The following is a 7500-nucleotide window of genomic DNA, read 5'->3' as shown; positions in this document are numbered from 1 at the left end:
AAGTAGCATTAACTGATTTTATCGAGGTTAAAAAAAATCAAATAATTAAGGTCTTAAGTAGAAAACAGAAAATGGTTTAATGTTTAATAGATCGTTGACCAAGACAAAAACACAGTACATGAATTTCGGCAAACAAGATGGCTAATTGCATCAAAATTAAAAAGCTTTACAGGTTCCTTCCAATAAAATTTTTGAAGGTAAGAAAAATTGTTCCTCAATTTTCCTATAGTAACCAGTTAACATTTGTTTAAATCACGAATCGATTGAAGTTTGAAGAACCATTCAAGTGCTTTGAAATTGGACTAAATCTGAAACCAACTTATTTCTCAATCTCATTTCGTGGTTGTGAAAATTGTTTTTCATCAATTCTCATTACCGTGCTGAGAACTGAGTGTCTAATCTGCGAAAGATCGAGATGAAATTGACAGAGTTAGTAGATCCGATTGTGTATTACCCTAAAGAGTGAGCACGAATAGGACAATAAGTGACGGTTCACTATTATCACACCAAAATGGTGTTCAGCAATTAATTGACAAGGAAATGAGAAGGAACTTGAACCGAACAACAACCCCCTTGTTTCAAAATAACAATGGAGGGAGGGATGGGTTGGAAACCAAAGCTACTGAAAGACTTAGAACCACATGTTCTGCTGACGACAGCAATTTGCAATTAGCCAATGGCTCTGCTCTATTAATTCATTACTAGCATTATTTTGTATAAATTAATCCTACCCATAGTAGACGGTTACTGACGGTTAAAGTACTAAGATAGAATGCGCTCTATGATTGGTTAATTTGACCGGTCGCATTTTGAAGTACAGTGCGGCCCCCAAAACTTTTGTCTCCTTGATTTAAAGATCTTGGTATGCGTTTAATACCTTAGCACCCTCGGCGTTTTCTCGAAGCTTATCGCTTTTCCGCCAGTTTTAAAAATAGCCCAACTGCGAAATGAACTGGAAAAGCGCGGGTCGTAGTGCAAAGACATCTGTACGAGCATTCACAATGCAGAGCCATAGCGTTGAGATCTATATCTCTTATTACCGGTAGTATATACTAAATCAGTGGATAGCGTTGAACCCTCACTCTTATTGGCTACTCAATATCTTAGCGCGAGATTTGCGCCCGAAAATATTGTAATTGTTGCATGAATAGATAACTTAAAATAATATATTTGTGTTATATTATCTCACTTTTTAAGTATATACTAAAACAACTATTCACCTCAGGGTCGGTGGCTAGTGGTGGATATTATATCCACCACTAGCCACCTCCACTTCAGTGAATAGTTGTTAATTATTATATACCACCATAAGCTCGAGGTTATGTGCTTCTGATACCACTCAAGTGAATAGTGCTCTCCCAGCGCGCGGATTGGCTAACTCGGAGGTGATTATCCAAGTACTCTTCACCTCCACTTCGGTGAACAATTGTTCAGTAACCGAGTTTTGAGGGTCCGTACTGTAACTTACGGACCTAGTTTCCGCGAAAAAACGAGGATCTGTAACTTACAGTGCGGACCGATATATCGGTACTGATATCTGTGAAGTAACAGGGCACCTGTGGAGAGAAACTAATAGAAGTCATGGGAAAGGTTCAACTGCCACAAATGGCACAATTGGCATTCGTCAAAATCCAGCCATAAAAGGAATAAATCTTCTTGGCCTTTTTAAAAAGTTTCACCTAAGTAGTTTTTTCAAAATGGCCGCAAGCCCTTTTGTCGAGGATTTCATTGTGGTCAACAAAATAAGAAAAACTTAATGACCTTTTGCAGCTTTGCAAAACAATTTATCAAACTTGAATACTTTTGTAGAAAATTATCAATTGTCACTTTGTTTTAGCGTTCAATACATTTTTTGAGAAAGCTTTAATTGACAACGAGTTTTATTTTTTTGAAAATAGTCTTACTTTGATGCTTTCTCTCCGTGACTTTTTCTAACGAGGCTGTTCATGTTTTTACTTTGTGCGATGCGTCAATAACGATAGCCGACAATCTTTCTTGGAAGTTATTGGAATGCCCCTCCAGCACCTTGAGAAATCCCTTGTCCAGCGTATCGTCTGCCGCTGCGATAACTAGCTGGAACTTCCCAATGGATACATCTTCCAGCCGGCACCGAGATTTTCGTGAGCCCTAATCCTTCAGCTTCTTTAATCTGGTAATCGATGATACGATGATACTACTTAAAAGTGTGATTACTTCCACAGAAAACATTTTGCCGGTCATCTCCTCCTTTATTTTTAGAACTAGCAGTAATAGTAGATTATAGTGCGTCGCCTTGGAACCTTACGCACCCGTCCCATAGAGCATCTTAATTATTTTACTCCTAGACTGAGTTACGGGGAGTTGAATTCTCACTCTAAATTACTTGTGGACTAGATCCTGTGCTTTTTTCATTGAAATGAAATTTCTTTGGCAGAACGTGAGCATAGTACTATTTGTTTATTATATTTGTGATATTTTTTTTTCCTCTCGCCACTACTAGGAAAGAAAGGGTTGAGAATGTTTTCTGCAATTTACTGCCGGTCTGGGCATATTCTACCAAGGGTGCAGGGGCATGGTTGTTCCAGACATTACTCTGTTTTCTCAGTGCAAGTTAGTCGTCTTGTAGGCCCCCCCCCCCCCCCCCTCCCTTTGGTTTTTATGTGTAATGAAATCGTCAGGAAGAGTTTGGCGATAAATTAAACTGTTCATTTTGGAGTTTTAAAACCAAAAGTCAATGCGATTACCACGTTATTGTATTTTTGTCTCAAATATATACTTCAGTTTCTGGTACTTCCAGCTATAAGGGGAAATGTAATGTCCCTAAACAATTATGTTGAAATTTTAAAATTGTCATGTAGATAGGGCATTGACGCCGTCGATAGTGATTGTGACTGCTGAAACATTCAACTCTTGTAAAGCCGAAGGCAATTTTCCCTCGAAATTCTCAAAGTAAGCTATCTTCGTAAGATATTATTTCTCGCTAAGTGTGGCATTTTTTTGCCCAAATAAACGCTCAAAAATAAAGAATGTTTAACGATCTTTCGGTAGATAATTTTTTTTGCCTTTGAATTTTCTCTGTAAAAATTTGCATAACAACCTTAAAACAAACATAGCCACGCACGCAACAAAGTTAGTGCCATTTACCTCAATCTCCTTGCCCACGCCCGTGAACGTTTAAGCCCACTGCAAAATTTGGAGCTGTGGGGGAAGCCTAAAACTGGGCTTCTGCTTTTAGTGCTCATGTATTCTATTAGCGGCGATTCTGCTGGACCCGAAGAGTTCTCTTCAACGGCTTTTTCCCTCTTTTCTGTCGTAAGTCTGCCACTTTAGTACTTTTATCGCGTCACTTTTTGTCAGGATCCACGCAGAGAGCTTTAAGTTGTGCAAACACTTTTATTTTTCCGGAATATTGCCGAAATACATACTGCGAGAATCCACCGTTTTGGCGGGCTTCGATCCCAGTTATCTCTAGAAGGAATTTTCCAATTATTTCGTCCCAAGACTTTCCTCCGAACAACGGCGCATGGTGATTATACGCAGTCAAACTTTTGCAACAGCAGCGGCAGAATTTTGTTTGGCAACTTTTACCTCTAATATCTATTTGTAACATTTAACTTGTAAATTCTCTGCTAGTATAAGTCTCTGACGGCGACAAATAAAAGTCTCGTTTATTTGTTGTCGCCGTCAGAGACCTCTGCTAGCGGGGTGCTTTGCGTGGAAACCGTCTATGCCCACCCAGCTCTGTTAATTTTTCTTTTACGCATGCTAAATGAGACAAAAAGAACAACCAATTAGAGTCGTCCCTCGAATTGAATCCCCAGAGCTCTGAATCTTGGCCGCCGACCAGAAGATCACGGGCTCTGGGAACGAGATTGCATTTTCCTCTTCGTCGAATTCTCGAGCAAAACAGATTCAAATTTCAAATTTCGATCTGTGAATATTTTATGATTTTTTTCAGCGACTTCACGAAAAGTCAACACATTTCGGGCAAGTTCGGGCATTGAGTTACGCGTTGACAGATGTCAAACATATTCTTTTCACAAAATTCCTGCGAATTGCGAGGTATCCTCTGAGAATGAAATGTGATAGTAGGTATTACTGAAAGAATAAAAAAAGGATTAAATATTGTACTATACTTATATGTTAAACTTGACGATGTCTCGTCCCAAACCATCGGACTTCATGAGGCCAATGGTGGAGTCATGACTGGTCATGCAATACGCGTGACTAGTCACATGACAGACGGCGCGGAATGTTGCGTAGCAACTTCTCCAATGCGTGTGATAGTTTGAAGCGGAGGCCCCCCTTTTTGTTGAGGCTGGGTGCCTCAACACTCTCCCAAATAGTCTCTTTCACACCTCGCTCGAACCACCGTTCTTCCTGGTCCAAGATAGCTACCTTAAGGGAAATTTGATGCCCTGGGCCCAGTTCCTCAAAAGCCGATTAATGCTAATCTAAGATTAAAAATTAACCAAGCAGTTTATTTCTCTACTCCCAAATGCTGTTCAACGCAGATTTTCGGCAGAACTTTACATGAGAAGACGTCAATCTTGAAAAACAAAAATAAGCAAAAGAAACTTTCACCAAAAAGTTGAAAACGTGAAACAAAAGTTTACGCTAATCCTGGATTAAGTTAATCGGCTTTCGAGGAACCGGGCCCTTTTGTTTTGGCATCGGTGTAGCCTACGGAGAAAACAAGAACATCGTTCTAAAAGCTTATTCTACGCAAAAAGGTTCTGGAGGTAATTTTGAGAGCGGAAACACGTTTCCGACCGAAGGTTTGATCACGCCACGTGGAATACTAATGTCATAACACAGCAACTGAGACGTTAACCTCTCTTTGACATGAATATTCTTCACAATTGCCAAAAAAACCATCCAGATGTTTTCGCTTGGCTCTAAGGAAGCTCTCCATGTATTTTTTCCCGCGACTTCGATAATAATTTGCTGTTTTTGTGGTAGTGCAATCTCTCTTCCGGGGGAGAGAAACGAGCGCCGGAAATACTTTCGCAGGCTACACAGCTTCAGGTGAGAATTACCACTTACGGAAGTAATGATCGAAAATCCGGCAGCCTTGTTTGTTATTCTATAAGATTAGTATTCAGTCTCTTGAGAAAAAAAGAAAAGAAAGTCTCAAAAGGAACACACTTGACCCGTTCCATATTTTGATTGAGGAAATTTGTTCAGTTCCTTTTACGCAGAAAATTCTCCTCGGTTTTTCCATACAAAAGGAAAGCACCCCCGAACTCGAGTGCTAACGTCCTCAAGTTCAAAACACGTCAAATTTGGTTATCTCGTGTTGTTAGCGACCTTCAGATTGGAGTACGAGGACGACTACAAGTTCGAGTTTTCAGTTCTGAGCACGCACAATTTTTGTTCATTTACTGTAATGGGCGTGCCCAGTACAGAAGGCTCCTACTCCAATCTGAAGGTCGCTGTTTTTTCGCTGACAACGGATAAGAAATGGAAAAAATGAAAATCGCACGTGCAGAGCGTGAAACGCTATTGTTCGCCCTTGCCGTTCAGCTCCTCAAAACTTTCCTCTCGCTCCTTCTCCTCGCACCCTCCCCCTTCGCTTGCTCTTTGACTTCAGTCCAGGTTTTCGCGCGGCCATCAAAAACGATCACCAAACCGCCTGCTACGCCCGCCACAAGGATGAGGAAGGTATGTTTTGAAATCCACTTTTTGTGACTATGAAACGGATCATCCGTCAAGCATTTGTATCTATTTCCAACAATAAGCACTTTTGTAATTTCCCTGTGTTCATATTAACATTTTTGTATGTTAGAGGTCATTGTTATTCAGCTGGTTGTCTTTTGTGTGTGATTACGTAGGATTCGTTTCGCTTCGCTTCAACAGTACAAAGGCACCCAACGAGCATATTAAGCAAAAAGCCTTTGAGAGATATTTCTAGGCTCCTTGTAATTTGTAAAGACTGTCTGAAGAGATGTATTTATCACCTAGAAGAATGTAATCTGTTCGGATATGTTAGCTGAAAATTGAAGTGTCCGAAAACTTTGGGGAATCATATCTTCATTTCGAACCACTTGCTCATCCGAAACTGTCAGGTGACCTTTCTAACTGTCAAAAATTGCAAAAATACCCCGTTAGAAAACGGAAGGAACTATTTTTCCCTGGTTGCGAATCTTTTAGGTAATGTTTTAGGAAAGAAATACATAACTGTTTGGAAATCTAGAACCGAAATTCTTAGAACAGTTAGACTCTCTCGAACACATATTTCACCGAAGATTGTTGTTGGGTACCCCTGACAACTGACAGTAGACTTAGATCATAAATAATATTAAAAGTTACGGACACATGTACATTTTCACAAATTGCGACAGATGAAATATGCACCAAGCAAGCCAGAAAGCGGTTTACCTGACATTAATTTTCATCTCTTGCAAAACATCTCTCGTAAAATCCAGTGTTGAATGTGTTGAATGTGATGGCGATGCCTATTTTTTGATGCACTGTTAAAATTTTGGCTAGAAAGAAATCCTGTCAGTGTCAGAAGAAAATCCAATCATTTTAATTGTCACTGCAAGTCGAAAACAAGGCACTTTTTTGCTTACTGAAAAAGAAATTTAATTCAACCATGAGAGACAATGTGCAAAGTCTGGATGACAGTGTTTTCAATTGCAGCTGGAATTTTTCTCTCCTTCGAATGGTTGGTTAATTTTGTAGTTAGTAACCACAGTGTATTAAATTCTCTACTCTAAAAAATGACTCAGTTTAAGTTTGCATGGGATTAAATCTCTAAAGTCTGCTCATAACTTTCTTCACCTTCAAAGATGTTGACAGCATGGTTTGTTGACTTTCTTGTACTTTCCGGAACAGCATTTGCAACCAACTTTTTAATGTTACTATCACCAAACTCCAGAAAATGAGTTTGTTTTTCTTCCATGATGTCTTTTTTCTGCCGACTTTGTTTCTTTTCAACGGAAGTGATCACTATAGCATTTCACAGGCCTAGGGCAAATATTCATGCAAACGGGGGTTATTTCTTGATAACAACAACAACAACAACAACAATAATGCTTTATTTACTCTAAACACTAAAAGACATGTTTACATAGCAAGTGACAAAAGTACAGAAGCTTAAAAAATAGATATCCTTAAAGTTGAGCCAGGAGGAATAAAAGAACCTTGCAGTTTTCGCGTTATTCCCCTGAAAATGAAACTGTCTGTGAGTTTGCACCATGTGATGTTAAAAGTAGCCAATAAATTGCCCGAAAATTAAGATCATCGTTGTTACTATCTCTCTAGACCTTATAATAAAGAATTTTCCAATATTCCATCTTTGTTTTCCTTACATGTAATGCAAAGTTTTGAAATAAAATGATAGTTTGTCACACAAGGAGGCAAGTTGTAAGTTAAGCTTGTATTTTGACTTGTCCTACGGGCTCACCAAAATACAGCGAGACTCCTAAAAATACAAGATATATTTATTATCCAACTGTATTGGCTATTGGCTATTGTACAGAAAACTCACAAAATGAGTACAAATATACCACGATA

The sequence above is a fragment of the Montipora capricornis genome, chromosome 2, assembly GCF_036669925.1.
Source record: "Montipora capricornis isolate CH-2021 chromosome 2, ASM3666992v2, whole genome shotgun sequence".
In the NCBI taxonomy this organism is placed as follows: Eukaryota; Metazoa; Cnidaria; class Anthozoa; order Scleractinia; family Acroporidae; genus Montipora; species Montipora capricornis.
This window is presented reverse-complemented; position numbering follows the sequence as displayed.